Here is an 18,589-nt window from a genome sequence, read left to right as displayed (position 1 = left end):
GGGGAGGACGGGGGAAAGAAGAGCAGGCTAATTCCGAAACCTGGGAAAGTGGCCACTTGTTGATCAATTCCAAAACCTGTCTTGCGACGTATCAAACTTCATGATTTTGCAAAATTAGTCCATAGAAATGTGTTCTGAGGGAATTTAGTTCATATGGTCACATTCCGGAACGCCATGGAATGTCGATTCCCGGGGGGAAGTGACCACTTTATGATCAATACTAAAACCTGGCTTGCGACGTATCAAACTTTATGATTTTGTATTTGGGTATTTGGTCATTCTGTTCACATTACGGGGCGCTCTGGAATGCTGGTTTCCTGAAGGAAGTAGTCACTTTTTGTTCAATTCCGGAACCTGTCTTGCGACGTATCACACTTCTAGATTTTGTAAATCAAGTCCATAGGAATGTGTTCCGAGGGAATTTGGTTAATATGGTCACATTCCGGAACACCCTAGAATGCTACTTCCCTGGGGGGAGTGGCCACTTTTTGATCATTACTGAAACCTGGCTTGCGACGTATCAAACTTCATGATTTTGTAAATCAAGTCCATGGGAATTTGTTCTGAGACTATTTGGTCATTCTGGTCACATTCCGGAATGCTGGTTCCCTGTGGGAAGTGACCACTTTTTGATCAATATTGAAATCTGGCTTGCGACGTATCAAACTTTATGATTTTGCAAAACAAGTCAAAAGTAATTTGTTCTGAGGGTATTTGGTCCATCTGGTCATATTCCGGGGCGCCCTGGAAAGTTGTTTCCCTGGGGAAGTGGCCGCTTTTTTATCAATTCCGAAACCTGTCTTGCGACATATCAAACTTCATGATTTTGCAAAACAAGTCCATAGGAATGTATTCTGAGAGTATTTGTTTCATCTGGTCACATTCCATATTCTTGTTTACGTACGAATCGCATTGGTTAATTGATAGCTTGCTTCAATGGTTGAAGGCAGTGGCGCCGGGAGTGGGTGGGACAAGTAGGACATGTCCTACGCATGAAAATACCTGGGTAGGACAGTCGAAGCATTGTCCTACCCATGATTTTGGTAAGAACATATCATATAAATATCTAAAGGATTTAATATTATAATTTTCAATACTGTTCTAGATCAAAAAAATATCATTCAAAGGTAATCAGAGATTTGGAAGTTTCAAGGTCTCCGTACGGCCGTAATTGGAAAGAAAAAAAGTTTTTCCAAAAGGCTCCTCTGGGTATTCTTTCTATTCCAAAAATGCTCAATGATGTATTGAGATTTTCCAAGAAGTCTTGAAGTTTTTAATAGTTTCTGATTTTATATAAAATTGTTGAAAATTCCAGGTAGTAAGTAAATTTATTAAATTTTATAAGATTTTCCAGAGCGGTAGGTGAATTAACCATAAGTTGAATATCTAAACAATGATATTTATTTATTTATTCAGACTAAGAATGAAGTGGCCTGTGCGGTATATAAGAAAATGTCTCCATTCGGCTCGGTCCATGGCTACACGTCGCCAACCACGCAGTCTAGGGAGGGTCCGCAAGTCATCTTCCACCTGATCGATCCACCTTGCCCACTACGCACCTCGCCTTTATGTGCCCATCGGATCGTTGTCGAGAACCATTTTCACCGGGTTACTGTCCGACATTCTGGCTACGTGCCCGGCCCACCGCAGTCGTCCGATTTTTCGCGGTGTGAACGATGGATGGTTCTCCCAACAGCTGATGCAGCTCGTGGTTCATTCGACTCCTCCACGTACCGTCCGCCATCTGCACCCCACCATAGATGGTACGCAGCACTTTCCTTTCGAATACTCCAAGTGCGCGTTGGTCCTCCACGAGCATCGTCCAGGTCTCGTGTCCGTAGAGGACTACCGGACTAATGAGCGTTTTGTAGATTGTCAGTTTGGTACGGCGGCGAACAGTCACCAGTTACGTACCATAATATCTATGTCGTCGGCGAAGCCAAAATGCTGAACGGACTTATTGAAAATTGTACCACTCGTGTTAATTCCTGCTCTCCGTATTACCCCTTCCAAATCGATGTTGTATAGCAGACACGAAAGACCATCACCTTGTCGTAACCCTCTGCGGGTTTCGAAGGAACTCGAGAATGCCCCAGAAACTCGAACTACGCACATCACCCGGTCCATCGTCGCTTTGATCAGCCGTGTTAGTTTATCTGGAAATCCGTGTTCGTAACTGCCATAGCTGGTCCCGATCAATTGTATCATATGCGGCTTTGAAGTCGATGAATAGATGATGTGTGGGCACGTTGTATTCGCGGCATTCCTGCAGTACTTGGCGAATGGCGAACACCTAGTCCGTGGTGGAGCGTTCGCCCATAAAACCCGCCTGGTACAGCCCCACGAACTACCTTGCAATTGGTGCTAGTCGACGGCATAAAATTTGGGACAGTGCCTTGTAGGCGGCGTTCGGCAATGGGATTGCGCGGTAGTTGCTACAATCCAGCTTATCGCCCTTTTTGTAGATAGCACGACACCTTCCATCCCTTCCTGCGGCAAAACTTCATCCTCCCAAACCATGGTAATGACCCAGTGCAGCGCTCTAGCCAGTGCCTCACCAACGTGTTTAAATAGCTCTCCTGGTAGTTGGTCAACCCCAGGGGCTTTGTTGTTCTTCAGCCGGCCAATCTCCTCCTGGATTTCTGGAGATTCGGAGCCGGTGGAATTATGTCCTGCGCGCGTTCCCCCAGGTCCATCACCATACCGCCATCTTCGTCTGCCACATCGCCATTCAGGTGCTCTTCGTAGTGCTGCCGCCACCTTTGGATCACCTCACGCTTGCTCGTAAGAAGGTTCCCGTTTATGTCCCTACACATATGAGGCTGTGGCACGTGGCCCTTACGTGAACGGTTTAACTTCTCATAGAACTTTCGTGTGTTATTAGCGCGGTACAGTTCCTCCGTCTCTTCACGGTCTCAATCTTCCTCTGGCGCTTTTTCCTCCGGAAAATCGAGTTTTGTCTGTTCCGGGCCCGTTTATATCGTGCCTTGTTCGCCCTCGTGCGGTGTTGCAGCAATCTCGCCCATGCTGCATTGTTCTCTTCTACTAACTGCTCACATTCGTCGTCATACCAGTCGTTTCTCTGATCCGGGGGCACCGTGCCAAGTGCAGCGGTTGCGGTGCTACCAATGGCGGATCGAATATCTCTCCAACCATCTTCAAGAGATGCTTCGCCTAGCTGCTCTTCCGTTGGGAGTGCCGCTTCCAGCTGCTGCGCGTATTCTTGGGCTAGTCTACCGTCTTGTAGCCGCCCAATATTAATCCGCGGCATCCGACTTCGACGCGTGTTGATCACCGTCGAGAGTTTTGAGCGCAGGCATACTGCAACGAGGTAGTGGTCGGATTCAATATTCGCACTGCGGTAAGTGCGGACGTTCGTGATGTCAGAGAAGAATTTACCGTCGATTAGAACGTGGTCGATTTGGTTTTCCGTTTCTTGGTTAGGTGATCTCCATGTGGCCTTGTGGAAACAATGATAAAGTTTAGCTTAATTCATCCTAGATGGCTGTACTTTTCGATGGTTTCTGCTCCGGGATTGATCAGAACTTGTGTAAATTGCTCAACGCTGTGAATGTGAATAAAAGTTGGGATCTACCATATTCTGGAAGGAAACTTTTCAGCATCCCTCAAATATAGAGCAAGCTAGTCAGTTGGAAAAGGAGATGAATGTTAGTGTGTAGTTATTGTTGATACTAGAGACCGACATTACCTGTGCATCCCCACGATACTACAAAAAAATCGTTATTTCATTAATTCGGTAGGATAGAGATTGATTATTCACTAAGAAAATTTATGTATAGTCTATGCCACATTTTTTCTAATAGGGATTATGCCCACGTCCTCCTGTTTGTAGTTGCTAGACTAGTGAGCTCGTTTCCGAAAGCTCAAAATATAAACAAGGATATGCTAGGGCTACGAAATGGTGTGTCGACCAGTGTTGGTAAAATCACTCATAAATCTCAATCAATGAGCGCTCCCGTGCGATCGAAATCGTCTGCGATTTTAAAGGGATGCATCACGCTTGATTTTTTCATGCTAAAACGCATCATTTCACTCATTTACCAAAAAATAATATTGGTTTAAAAACGCATTTGTAACCAATTAAGGGGGGGGGGATTTATTGCTTATACATAAAAGAGTGTGTAATATTTTATGTGACAAACGTCAATTCAATGTTTTTAACGAAGGAAAACAAAAGAAAACCTACGATGATTCAAATGGATGATTCAACTCATCCATGAGTTTTTAGGTGCTGAGTTGGGTGCGTTTCAACTCACGCTTGATTTGAATCATCCATGAATTTTGAGATTTTGAGTTTTTACCAACACTGGTGTCGACATCAGATTTGAGATTTTTGAGCTTTTTCCGTCTGCTCGGGTAGCTCTGGTCATAACTCACAAGCTCCAATACTCACGCTTCCACTGGTCTTTCGATGACAACTGACCGCTAAGAGTTGCGTACTTAGCTAATAGTGTAGCCTGGGCACTTTTGTCCTTCTGACATCAGCTAGATTAAGAGGGTGCGACCAGGGGGCTTGCCTAGGATGTGGTGGGTTCGATAGTGGGCTCTGTTGAACTTCTATAAAAAGCTACAAGTATCCGCAAGCAGGCCCTATCAAAGCAACCGTGTGCCGCTCAAAGCGCACTAGCCTAGTCCTGGTGTTGGGTGGGACCAAGATGAATAGACCACTAGCTGTTCCAATCTTCCAAATTCACGATTCAGCCATCTTGGATTTTAGTATGGGAGAGCCAGCCGGTTTGTTTTCGTTTTGCACTGAAAATGAATTTATCACCCCCGCCTTCTGCTCTTGCACAAACTTAAAATATTGGAGCACCTAGTACTGTATTCATCTTGAGTAGGACTTTAAATAAATTTGATCCAATTGATCGAGCGTCTGTTCACCAAGGAGGTGCGGCTCCAACAGCGTGCTAGTATGAAGTAGTTTATGTTAAGTGTAGCACACCCGGATGTGTGGTAGCAAGTCTATGAGATAAACAGCTCTGGAAGCATCAAATAGTTGATTGAAATCTGTTGGAATCATAAATATACCTACGTTTTCATGAAGTCTTAGAAGTTAGAAGTTTAAAATTCAGAGAAACATAATTCTTGAGATTTCTGAAAATGTACTGAAACATCTAAATAGTACTGAACACAAAATTTACAGAAATCCATAACCACTTCTAGAAGTTTGTTAAGATGCTCGAAAATCTTGTTTCTTGTAAATGTTCTATAAACTCTGAAAATGTAATGTTGCCTGAATAGCCTTAGAGAGTTTTATAACTTATCTGAGGATGTTCGAAAAATCTTTTGTTAATCCAAGAGGATCTCCGGAAAGTCCGTGAAATTCCCTAAAAATATTACTAGTACTTACTAGCTAGCGACAGTCTTAAATAATATTAATAGAATAATAGGAATTTTCTTCCATATTGAATAAGTTTTAAATCGTTTGTTCAAATTTCAGATTTTTTTATGTCAGAAGAGTAGTTTCAACGTAACAAAATATTATTTTGACCTATGAAATGTATTTTTGACATGTAACATGAGACACACGCGAACTTTGTCATTTCTCTTATTCGATTTTTTTGTCCTACCCACGTCTCGGAAGGTGGCCGCGCCTCTGGTTGAAGGATTTGTTGCTTGATAGGATGGTTGTTCAATAGGATGGCTGCCTAATTTAGTTTATTGGTAGCTTGCTTGAATGGTTCATTAATTGTTTTGTTGGTTGCTTGAATGGTTTTTTTGTTGGTTGCTTGATTGATTGGTTGGTTGCTTGATTGGTTTGTTTGATTGGTAGCATGGTTGGTAGGTTGTTTGATTAGTTTGTTGCTTCATTGGTTGGTTGATAGGCTTGTGGATTGATAGGTTGCTTGATTGGACTAGTTGATTTTTTTTTAAATCTATATTAAAGTGTTTTTTTAATCTTCGATTAGTTGATTGGTAGCTTGCTTGAATGGATGAATAATTGGGTGGTTGGTTGCTTGATTTGTTAGTTGGTTGAATGAATGGTTGATTGGTAGCTCGCTGAATGCCTAATTGGTTTATTGGTTGGTTAGTTAATTGATAGTTTGCCTAAATGGTTGATTGGTTGCTTTATTGGTTGCTTGATTGGTTGGTCGGCTGGTTAGTTGATTAGTTGTTTTTTTGATTGCTTGAATAATTGATTGATTAGTTGGTTGGTTGATTGATTAGTTGATTTGTTAATTTATTCAATGGTAAATCACTTGCTTGGTTGATAAGTTGATTGGTAGCTTGCTTGAATGGTTGGTTGGATGATTGGTTAGTTGCTTGATGTTAGAATGATTTTTTAGTTGGTTACTTGATTCGTTTGTTGTTTGGTTGATTAGTTGCTTGATTGGATAATTGGTTACTTGATTGATTGGTTGGATGGTTGGTACACACTTAATTTTTTTCACCGGGCTCGGTAAATGAATTACCGATTTCTCAACAGCTGAGCTCTCGGTAGTCACCTCGGTAATCGATTCCAACTACCGAGTTCTCGGTTCTGCATTCGAGATAGTGAAATGTCAAAAATTACCGAGCACTCGGTATAGAAAATATCGACTACTCAGTATGAAAGTACTGGTGAATCTGTAAAAATAGTACAGACCTCTGCAATTCAAACTACCGTATCGTATCGTCTTCCTTTATCGATAATGAAAAAACAACAACAACATCCAACTTTTTTAATAGATTTAACAGTTTATTTTAAATAATGTTGTTTGGTAGGAGGAATTTTATTATCTGATTCCACTTCCGCCGTCCAAAGTCGTTTAATCTCCGACAAAGCCCAATCAACTCGAAGACAGTGACGGGGATTTTACTCGACGTGCAAGTGTCTGGAAATTTCAGATAGCAATAATCTAACACCAATTAATTTGAACAGTAAGGGTCTGTTCACAAATTACGTAACGCTTCTGGGGGGAGGGGGGAGGTCCAACTTGCGTTATAGTTTGTTACACTAAAAGGTGGGGGAGGGGGTGGGTGCTACCAAACGTTACGCATAACGCGAATAAAAATGTATTTGAATGTCTATTTTTAATCACTGATTGAAGTAATTGCTGTTTATCATTATGTGTTAAATTACCAAGAGATTATTGTATTTCTCGACACCACAGTTCCACAAAACTATGTAAATGGTTATGATCGCAAATTCAATTTTTGTTTACTAGTTTACTATTAGCTGCATTCTTGATATCCTTGATTTTTGATCATGTGCCGTTCCTATTCTAAGAGTGTTAAAAAAATACCAAAACTCAAATGCTTCAGAGAAGGAAAAAAATCTGCCTTTAAAATTTTCACAGTTACGCGTTACATGGGGGAGGGAGGCGGTACCAAAAATGTTACTTTTTGTTACGAGGGGGAGGGAGGGGGTCAAAAACTCGGATTTTTGCGTTACGTAATTTGTGAATAGACCCTAATATGTACTGCACTTACCTGTATGCTGTATTGCATATTATTAACAGGAACCCAGGCACAAATCGTGATTAGAACTGGATTCCACTCCAAATATTCTCGCTCGAAAAAAAACGAGGTGCCGTACCAAAAAAATGGCGCCTCATCAAGTATCACAGAAGTTGTTCGGAAACTGAGTGTTTTGTATTGCGAGAACAGAGAAAACTTCTATTTTTGCGGAGCAAAGAAGAAGTAGAAGACTGAGTGTCGGAAACTTCAAATGACATGCACTGTGCGAAAAGTGTTGATATTCCTTGATATCAAGAATATTCGAGAAGTCTAAAATGTTTCAAAATCGCATAAAAACGTTCCGAAATGACTTGAAAGTATCATAAAACTAATTTAAAATATATAGCGGCCCGTAACACTCGTTTAAAGTTACATATTTTCTTTGATTTCAATAATCAACATTCACACCGAAAAAATCAACCAACATTGTTTTCCGTGCATCAAGTGATTTGACGTTTGCGGAACAACATTCCGACGGTCGACCGTCGGACCCTCGTTCGAATTTTTCTATCTTCTCGCAATACATGTTTTACCGTACACTCAGTATATCGTATAATTTTTACTGAGAGATCAGTATAATTCATTGACAGATATAGAGAAATTTCGTAAAACTGAGTAGATCGGTAAATTACTCTACCGAGGCTCAGTATATTAGTTTACTCTACTGAGACATCGGCAAGAAATATTGCGGAAATCAGTAAAATCTTCGAAATTTACCGCTCTCTCGGTTGAAAATTAATTTTACCGGATGAAATCAGTAAAACATATTACCGAGCTGCAATTCTGGATTTAAGTGTGTAGCTTACTTGAATGGTTGAATTATTGGCTGGTTCCTTGCTTGAATAGTTGATTACTTGATTGGTTAGTTGCTTGATAGGTTGGTTCCCTAATTGGTTTATTGGTTGGTTAGTTTATTGGTATCTTGCTTAAATGTTTGATTTCTTGATTGGTTGATTGATTGGTTTGTGGCTCTATTAATTAATTGGATGCTTAATTGGTTGCTTGATTGATTGGAAGTGGGCTTGAATGATTGTTTGCTTGATTGGTTAGTTGCTTGATAGGTTAGTTGCCTAATTGGTTTATTGGTTGGTTAGTTGCTTGATTGGTTAATTGGTTGCTTTTTTTTTAGATCTTTATTATTATTATTTATTGGTTGCTTGATTTATTGGTTGATTGGTAGCTTGCTTGAATGGTTGGTTGGTTGTTTGATTGATTTGGTTGATTGTTGCTTGATAGGATGGTTGTTTAATAGGATGGTTGCCCATTTTACTTTATTGGTAGCTTGCTTGAATGGTTTTTTTGTTGGTTGCTTGAAAGGTTGATTGGATTGCTTGATTGATTGGTTGGTTGCTTGATTGGTTTATTGTTTGATTGGTAGCATGGTTAAATGTTAGTTGCTTGATTGGTATGTTGTTTGATTAGTTTGTTGCTTCATTGGTTGGTTGATAGGCTTGTGGATTGGTAGGTTGCTTGATTGGCCGATTAGTTGATTGGTAGCTTGCTTGAATGGGTGAATAATTGGGTGGTTGGTTGCTTGATTTGTAAGTTGGTTCAATGGTGGATTCAGGCAGCAGGGACTAAGGGCTTGACGATCCCTCCCAGCCCTTCTGCGAGATGTAGGGCTTGCCTAGGATGTGGTTGGGTTTGACAGTGGGTCCTGTTAAATTCCTATAAAAAGCTGCGTGTATCCGCAAGTAGGCCCCACCAAAGTGACCGTGTGCCGCTCAAAGCGCACAAGCCCAAGTCCTGGTGTTGGGTGGGACGCTAAACAGCCCTGACACGACGGCCCTCCGACGAGACAGGAGGTTTGCGCAGGCCCAATAACCCGCTGGGAAACCAATAATTACGAACAATATAAGAGATAATGCGACTCGATATAATCGGCAAAGACCTAGGCGACGAATAAAGGATCACGATTGGAAGCTTGGAACATGGAACTGCAAGTCGCTAGGTTTCGCAGGTTGCGACAGGATGATCTACGATGAATTACATCCCCGCAACTTCGACGTTGTGGCGCTGCAGGAGATTTGCTGGACAGGACAGACAGTGTGGAAAAGCGGGCAAAGCGGGTACCTTCTACCAAAGCTGTGGCACCACCAACGAGCTGGGAACCGACTTCATAGTGCTGGGTAAGATGCGCCATTGTGTGATTGTGTGGCAGCCAATCAACGCAAGGATATGCAAGCTGAGGATTAAAGGCCGTTTCAACTATACTGCCGTGAATCGCATATTTGTCCCATATGAAAAGGAAACCCAGCAAAGATGGGACAGATATGCGATTCACGGCAGTATAGCATCATCAACGTGCACTGCACACATGAAGCGAGATGAGAAAAAAGCGTTCTACGCACAGCTGGAGCAGACATACAGTCCCTGGTCTCCACCACCTGCCAGAAAAGTATCCATCGCTCAAAAGGCATCACCTTCCAGGGCGGCAAAGCGGACATCCCTAGCGAGAAAAAACATCTTCGGCGTAAAAAGTATCAGCTGCGCCACAGCCTCCAACTCGTAAAGTATCTGCTTCAACAGACGCTTCTCCTCCCAGAACGCCGCAGAACAAGAGACCCGCTCGATATTTTGGACGACTAGGCTGCCTCAAGAGAAACTCACTAGAACACCATGCCGAACACGACAGGTCGGAGCCGTATCAGTAGGTCATGTTCTATTAGTGTGGCCAATATGGTCCTTTCGACGTACTTCAACTGTCAAATCGGAAACATATTTCCTCCACCTGGGAAATCGCTCTGAATTAGCACTCCCAGTTGGTAAGGCTGTCAAAATAGTTGATTTGTGAGCGGTCAGCAAAGTTACATCTACACCAGATTGTAGTGCGCTGTATTTATGGGACTGGCAGTCTTCGTCGCTGAATACTGCTATGAGAACCCTTCAATCTCAACCAGCAGCAACGACTATAATCAGCTTTTGGTGATTAGTTAGGTATACGTTCGCAACTGCAGCACTGCCTTTCTTCAAATCTATTTTACGTACCACAAGTAAACAGGAATCCATACGGTGTCTTGAAGTCCGGATGTGTTTAATCAGACTTATTTATCGAACGTGGAATCAATTTTTTTTATCTCAAATTGATTCACTTTCACATCTCAGGCTGCTCTTCAACTTCATGGTGTAAATTAATTTTCCCAGCTTTTCCTGCAGAACAGCAGGAACTATCGCTTAAAAAAAAACTTTGACCCGGCTGCCCAAGTACATTGCCGCCTACAAGTTGGCGGACGTTCTAGTGTGGAAGTGGGAGCTAGCCTTGATTACTGTCATAGTGCTGTCATAGTTCCCGAGCGCATGCAAACAATCAGCATAACGCAAATGGCTGCCAGCGAAAAACGTTTATCAACCGAATTAGAAGCTTTAACGCGCAGATCTTTCATCATCGATTCCGCAACATCCAGATAACAATCCCCAGCCTCTTCCACATTGATGTTAATAAAAATGTTCTCCACAATCATATCGTACAGATGTTCGCAATTCAGGTGAACCAGAACCACGGTCAATTGTGTACGGAAGTCCAGTACCATGTTATTCGGAATGATCACAGAATAAATCGCTTTGTTGGCATTGGAATCATTCTCTTCTACCTCGTTGACCATCTCATGAACCTCTACGTTGGTGTGCGCCATTAGAACGTCTAATGTTCCATAAGCGCGATCCATGGCGTCCATAGCTACTCTTCGTGAAACTTTTTGGCCAGCCTCTAGGCCGTTTCCACCAAAAACTCTCCCCTTCGCTCCTTCGAAATGGACGGCAGCATAGCAAAAAGCATTTGAAAGCTTGCTTCTCTTCACCCTTCTTTTCCAACAACTGAACACGTTTCATTCCTAGATCAAAATTTTTCGGATCCTATTTGATGGTCCGGGCGTAGCACATCAACGCCCGGCTAAGATTACCTAGATTCTCGGATATCTCCGTAATGCGAACCCACTGTTGGATGTTGAAGGTTGCAATGGCCGCGATAAGCGAAAACTGAAGGAAATTTTTCGGATCTTTCGTTTCATATATTTAAGCTAACGTGACAACCGGCTCGTTCACTAACGGCATTTGTCGCACAATCTCCAAACATAACTTTTTTAGCCACCTCGGCGTGTCCACGGGAGTAGCAAAAAATGGCTTGTCCCATCGATCCTTGCAAAGCCGGTGGCAAAAACCTTCGGTATCGTTTCATCGGAGTTTTGCCGTCAACCTTCACCTTGCAAATTTCCCCTCAACGCATCAATCCGCTTTAAAATCTTTTTCGAATCAGGAAGACTTCTTGGCCAACTTTCGCCGTTTCGCCCATTTTTCTTCTTCCAAGTCCATTTCTCCGCCCTGCTGCATACGGGCTTGATATTCCGCATAGCTGATCTCACCGGCGACAAATTTATTGATCAATATTTCGTTCCGCTGTGGGTTTTCATCGTCCGTTTCCGACTCCGGGAGGGCTGACGACTGTCGTGTTCGGGCCGTCTCCTCCGTCTCAATCCCTACAACGACGTCGACGCGACCGTGGGCCTGCGTGATCTTCGGGGAGTGGAAGCCATATTTTGGATGTACTCGGTTCACCCGGCAGGGGAATTTCATTGGCTTCGACGAATTGGGCTAGTTCCGGCGGGTCCAGCTGTAACTCGTCCAGTTCCTCAACGACACTTTCCGCCTCGGACTGATCGGCAGCAGATGATATTATTATGAGAAACGAGAATGACAAGCGAAAAACAAAAACATCAATGCTGTCAGTAAATAATGCACGGTGAGAAAAACATATGGGGAAAACTGATAACTGACAGCGTCTTTAGTGTCTTTTCAATTGTATACCTAGGACTCCTACACACCGATTTAGAATTAAGCGCAACACCGAAAAATTCCGAGTGTCGGATCCCGGTTATTAGTTCCTGCCCATACTACCTTCATAGATGTCTCTGGAAGGAAAATTTGTGTTAGTGGGAAAGGTGAATAATAGGGAGCTCTATTCGACAATATAGAGCGTTTGTCAATAACAGTATATGCTGAAAAATAATAAAATATATTCATCAATTTACTTACGAACCGTCCTAAGGGAAAAACAAAACAAAACACAAAATTTCGGCAAATCGCGCGATCGTTCTGCCGTCCGAAACAAGAGCCAACACGCACTGAGCTAATTAACTTTATTACCGGCCGCGCAATGCAAAACACTCCGTGTTAGGAATGCACGAGATATATATAATTTTTTTTTCATTGATTACTTCCTACTGAAAATTGGCCAGATCGGACCATGGGCTCAGAAGTTATGGCCAAAATACTTTTTTTTCACCAAAAGTGCGTAGAAATTACCCACTCGGAAAAAACGAGAAAGGCACAATCACCGCTAGGTGGATTAATCTGTTTTTTTTTTAAATCCCCTGCTTTAAATAACTCCTACTTTTGAACTAATTAACCAATTAATTATGAAATGAAAGCTGAAGAATGCTACTTTCAATAAATTACGGAATGTATTGACACGACGGAAAAGTTGCTGGAGAGGATCTTCCTCAACAGGCTCAGAGGGTACGGACGACCTATCAAGCATTCAGTTCGGTTTTCGCAAGGGTACACTAATAAAATTACAAACTTACATTTTATTCGGCTTTCACTTATAATCTTTATATGGTTTTGTGAACATTATTATTATGTTTGAAATAATAATCATCATTAAATACATGTTACCTGTTATTTGTCTTACTCATATTGATTATGTTTGCGCAGACATAAAGTTTATAAGTCAGGCGCTATAACTCGAATTTATATCGTTTCACACATAGTCTTTAAGTATGTTCGGTGCAGTGTGAGATGACGCTCTGAGGTGAAAGCGTGTTCATTTTTCATTTTTTCAGCAGCACCTAAGGTAAGATTCAACTATCGATTTTCTTCAAATAAATACATATATAATGGTTATTATTTATAAATTTCAGGTGAAAATGTATAGCAGCATCCTCTTTGTAGGAATCAATCTCGAGATGAACTGTTTTTATAAGCAAAATGTACGATTGAACTCGTCCAGAAATGCCGACCGGTTGTGGCCCGGTTTGGACTAATTCTTTAAACGTTTACCACCGTTTTAAGTGTGACCATCTGCAGAAGCAAGTTACAAAATCCTATTTCCTCGCGGTATTTGTAAAGGTAATCATTAAATATTTATATTTTAGATTTGTCATTTGGTATTAACAAATGTTATCAAATATATATTTTCAGCGCATTTGCCAAGATAGAGAAGATGACATTTGAAGGAGAAGCATCAATCAGTCACCGAGAAAAAGGATGGAAACGACGTCAATACTCACCGGTATTCCCACCGTCATCTTTCCTACGAAGTGTACAAATGTTCCTTAGCTGGAACAACACCTACGGGAACGAATTCGGTGGTGGTGGTCTAGTTGCAGTTGGGGACATTGTTGCATATTTTTAAACTCAACTGATCAATAACAATAACAATTAAACAGTAACAATAAGTATGGTAAATTTAAATAAATAAATGAATTTAGAAATCAGAAACACGTTTCTTGTTTTTTTTATTGGAAATCAAAACATATTGCATATTATACCATACTAATGTATTTTATTGACCTCACACATAAATTTTATTTTACATCGTTCTATGAAAACTATAAGGTTCAAACATAAACAGTATTTGCCACAAGAACATAGACTTTATTCAACGGAAGTTCTATAACATTTATATGTTCGAATATAGATTTTATTCATAAAATCTAATTGCAAAAATTTATGTAGGTTGACACATACAGGTTATGCGGAAATTTTCTTCGGTGTAAGTTCACGTTTTATGCTACACTAATAAAATTACAAACTTACATTTTATTCGGCTTTCACTTATAATCTTTATATGGTTTTGTGAACATTATTATTATGTTTGAAATAATAATCATCATTAAATACATGTTACCTGTTATTTGTCTTACTCATATTGATTATGTTTGCGCAGACATAAAGTTTATAAGTCAGGCGCTATAACTCAAATTTATATCGTTTCACACATAGTCTTTAAGTATGTTCGGTGCAGTATGAGATCACGCTCTGAGGTGAAAGCGTGTTCATCTTTCATTTTTTCAGCAGCACCTAAGGACAAGGTAAGATTAAACTATTGATTTTCTTCAAATAAATACATGTATAATGGTTATTTATAAATTTCAGGCGAAAATGTATAGCAGCATCCTCCTTGTAGGAATCAATCTCGAGATGAACTGTTTTTATAAGCAAAATGTACGATTGAACTCGCCCGTAAATGCTGACCGGTTGTGACCCGGTTTGGACTAATTCTTTAAACGTTTACCACCGTTTTAGGTGTGACCATCTGCAGAAGCAAGTTACAAAATCCGATTTCCTCGCGGTATTTGTAAAGGTAATCATTATATATTTAAATTTTGTCATTTGGTATTAACAAATGTTATCAAATATATATTTTCAGCGCATTTGAAAAGATAAAGAAGATGACATTTGAAGGAGAAGCATCAATCAGTCACCGAGCAAAAGGATGGAAACGACGTCAATACTCACCGGTATTCCCACCGTCATCTTTCCTACGAAGTGTACAAATGTTCCTTAGCTGGAACAACACCTACGGGAACGAATTCGGTGGTGGTGGTCTAGTTGCAGTTGGGGACATTGTTGCATATTTTTAAACTCAATTGCACAATAACAATAACAATTAAACAGTAACAATAAGTATGGTAAATTTAAATAAATAAATGAATTTAGTAATCATAAACACGTTTCTTGTTTTTTTTTATTGGAAATCAAATCATGTTGCTTATTATACCATACTAATGTATTTTATTGACCTCACACATAAATTTTATTTTACATCGCCCTATAAAAATTATAAGGTTCAAACATAAACAGTATTTGCCACAAGAACATAGACTTTATTCGACTGAAGTTCTATAACATTTATAGGTTCGAATATAGATTTTATTCATAAAATCTAATTGCAAAAATTTATGTAGGTTGACACATACAGGTTATGCGGAAATTTTCTTCGGTGTATCAACTCAGTGGTAAAGCGAGATAGCAATGCAACGAAAAGACGAAGTATTCAATACTGCGTGTTAGTGACACAGGATGAGAACAATGCATTCAACAGCGCAAGCTGGGATGCCATCACGCTCTCGTTTTTTTTTCCAGGTTCGTTTATTTGGTAGGCTCAGGCGTGTATAACACTTTACGGAGCCATGGTTCTTTGTGATATATACAATCAATATCATTTTATTATACAGTTAATAAGAGAGGGGAAGGAGCCAGCGTACTCGTGGTGACTCGAGGTTAGTTTACAAAGTTTAAGGATGGACGGGGCTTAGGATTTGGGATAAGGAAATTTCAGCTTCTCATCCGGGCATTTGGCGTCAGTGACGATGTGGCGTGTCGTCATGCTCGAGGAATGGTTCGACTGGGAGCATCTTCCGGATGGCAAGAGCTATGGAGCTCTACGGAACAAAAGGCAGAGACTAAACAAAAAAAACTTTGAAGAAAGAAGAAAAAAAAACCAAAATATTAAATTTTGATGCCAGAAGCACGAAGAAAACTATAAATGGCCTGCATATAGACAACATCACGATCTCCCAAAACACCTCGAACTTCCCTGAAGGGTTGTTTACCTTGGGCCACAAGGGTATCCAATAATTGCTCTCTGGAGGCGTCATTTTCCGAGCAGGGCCAAACTACGTGATCGATGTCATCATAATCGGCTCCGCACCTACATAAGTTGCTATCGACAAGGTTTATTCTGTACAGATGTGCGTTTAGTGAATAGTGATTGGACATAAGTCTCGACATCACGCGAATGAAGCCTCGACTTAAGTCCTCACCTCTGAACCACGCTCGCCCAGAAACTTTTGGAACTATGGAAAATAGCCACCGTCCAAGTTCATTGTGTGTCCAATTCCTTTGCCAACTTTGAAGAGTACTCTGACGGACTAATAGGAAAAACTCGTTGCTCGAGAATTGTCTATCATAAACCTCACCTTCCTGTGCGCCCACCTTTGCCAGCGAGTCTGCCTTCTCATTGCCGTAGATTGAGCAGTGAGATGGGACCCAAACAAAGGTAATCTTGAATGATCTTTCGACCAAAACACGCATCTGCTCTCTTATGTTTGAAAGAAAGTAAGATGCGTGCTTAACAGGTTTCATCGACCGAAATTATCCCCAAAGCGAAGTTAATTGCTGCCAGCTCAGCAACATAAACCGAACACGGTTCCTGAAGTTTTTGGAAGGTGGTTGAAGTTACATTGAAAACAACGAAGCCAGTGGATCCGTTGATGCGAGAACCATCAGTGAAATATCTGTTATTGCAATTGACATGTTCATATTTTTCAGAAAAAAGTGAGGGAATAGATATTTGTCGAAGATGATCTGGTATTCCTTGAATAGCATGTTTCATGGACAGATCGTATACAATTGAGGAACTGTCGTTGGTGAAGTGAACTCGAGGGGGATTATAACACGGAAGACAAAGATCTGACGATATGTAGTTGAGATAAACTCTCAGGAATCTTGAACGACAAGTTAGTTCAAGCATATTATCGAAGTTATCTAGAACAAGTGTGTTACTTGTTCCACATTTGATGAGTATTCTAAGTGAGAGCTCCCAGTAACGGTGCTTTAAAGGAGTGACTCCAGCAAGCACCTCCAGGTTCATGTTATGCGTTGAATGCATGCAGCCAAGGGCAATACGCAAACAACGATACTGAATTCGTTCCAATTTGATCAGGTGGTAATCAGCTGCTGAGAGGAAGCAGAAGGAGCCATACTCCAAAACAGAAAGAATAGTCGTTCTATAGAGTTTGATGAGGTCTTCCGGGTGAGCACCCCACCATGTTCCGGAGATAGAACGTAGTAAATGGATCCTTTTCCGGCATTTTTGTATCAAATACTCAATGTGGAGTTTCCAGCTGCATTTGGAATCAAACACGACCCCAAGGTATTTAGAAGATAAAGATTGGTTGATGTCATCATTCAACAGTTTGAGTTTCAGTTGAGCAGGATACCGCTTCTTAGTAAATACAACCAATTGAGTTTTTTGCGGTGAAAACTCGATCCCTAAATGTCTGGCCCAAACAGTCAGATTATCTAAGGTACTTTTCAATGGTCCTTGCAAGACAGCTGCACATGGACCTCTTAGAGAGACCACGGCATCATCTGCAAGTTGTCTGAGCGTGCATTGTCCTTCCAAACAATTGTCAATATCTTTAACATAGGGTCTGTCTCAATTGGATAACTAAACTGAAATTAAACTTAAAAGTGACATTTCAATAATTATCAAATAACCCTGCTCGCAGAGCAAGATTACTTTTGACAGATATCGAATCATTTTCCATCGATGTCCTATTGGAATTGCTGGGTAGCACCAGCCATTCTTATAACGGGGTGATTTTTTAATTTTCGAACTGTCACTTTTAAGTTTAATTTTCCAAATGAGACAGACCCATAGAAATTATAAAGCAAGGGACTTAAACACGAACCTTGGGGAAGGCCCATGTAGCTATTTCTGGAAGTTGTCAGAGTGCCGAGTGTGAAGTTCATTTGTTTTTCTGACAACAAATTGTACAAGAAATTATTCAAAATAACGGGTAATCCACTACTGTGCAGATTGCCTGACAGTACACCCAAACCAAAAATTTCTGTCATGCTCTGCATAATTCGTTTTTATACAGTTTCTGCATATGAATAATGCAAGGAATGCATAAAAAAATCTGAAGGGTCTTGTATAATAAGTTTCATACTTCATTTCAACTACCACATTCATCTTCCGCACTCTCCACTTCACGTAGCAACAAATAAAGAACAGGCGAAACATGCAAGAATCTCTCCATGCTGGCTTCGAACCTACACTCTTACAATATAATTACGTGTCTTATGCAACGTACACACCAGTCAAGCAGTTCGACGAACATTGACTCCACCCCCAAGAAAACGCTTCGGTTGCTGCTTTGTTTGAACGTGTGTGAAGTTGTTCGAACAACAATTTGACAGTTGGCGGCTCGGTTGGAAAAAATTAAAACGGTTTGATTTTGGTTTGAGTTGTCGGGGGTGGAGTCAAGGTTCGCCGAACATGTTTGAGCATTTGTAGTGAAGTTGCACAAACCCCCATATATTTTTTGATGGTTGGTGCTCA

The 18,589-nt window shown here is 40.8% G+C and overlaps 1 long non-coding RNA gene and 1 pseudogene across 1 annotated transcript; one reads left to right on the top strand and one right to left on the bottom strand.

Annotated features, from left to right (window-relative positions):
- Window positions 1–10,677: 10,677 nt before the first annotated feature.
- On the bottom strand, window positions 10,678–13,151 carry LOC134222224 (general transcription factor 3C polypeptide 3-like; annotated as a pseudogene).
- Window positions 13,152–13,179: 28 nt separating this feature from the next.
- On the top strand, window positions 13,180–13,896 carry LOC134225965 (uncharacterized). The gene is made up of 3 exons (XR_009983362.1): window positions 13,180–13,309; window positions 13,377–13,584; window positions 13,657–13,896. It is a non-coding gene; the product is annotated as an uncharacterized LOC134225965 (long non-coding RNA).
- The last annotated feature ends 4,693 nt before the right edge of the window (window positions 13,897–18,589 follow it).

This window comes from Armigeres subalbatus, chromosome 3 (genome assembly GCF_024139115.2).
Source record: "Armigeres subalbatus isolate Guangzhou_Male chromosome 3, GZ_Asu_2, whole genome shotgun sequence".
Taxonomy (NCBI): Eukaryota; Metazoa; Arthropoda; class Insecta; order Diptera; family Culicidae; genus Armigeres; species Armigeres subalbatus.
This window is presented reverse-complemented; position numbering and strand designations above follow the sequence as displayed.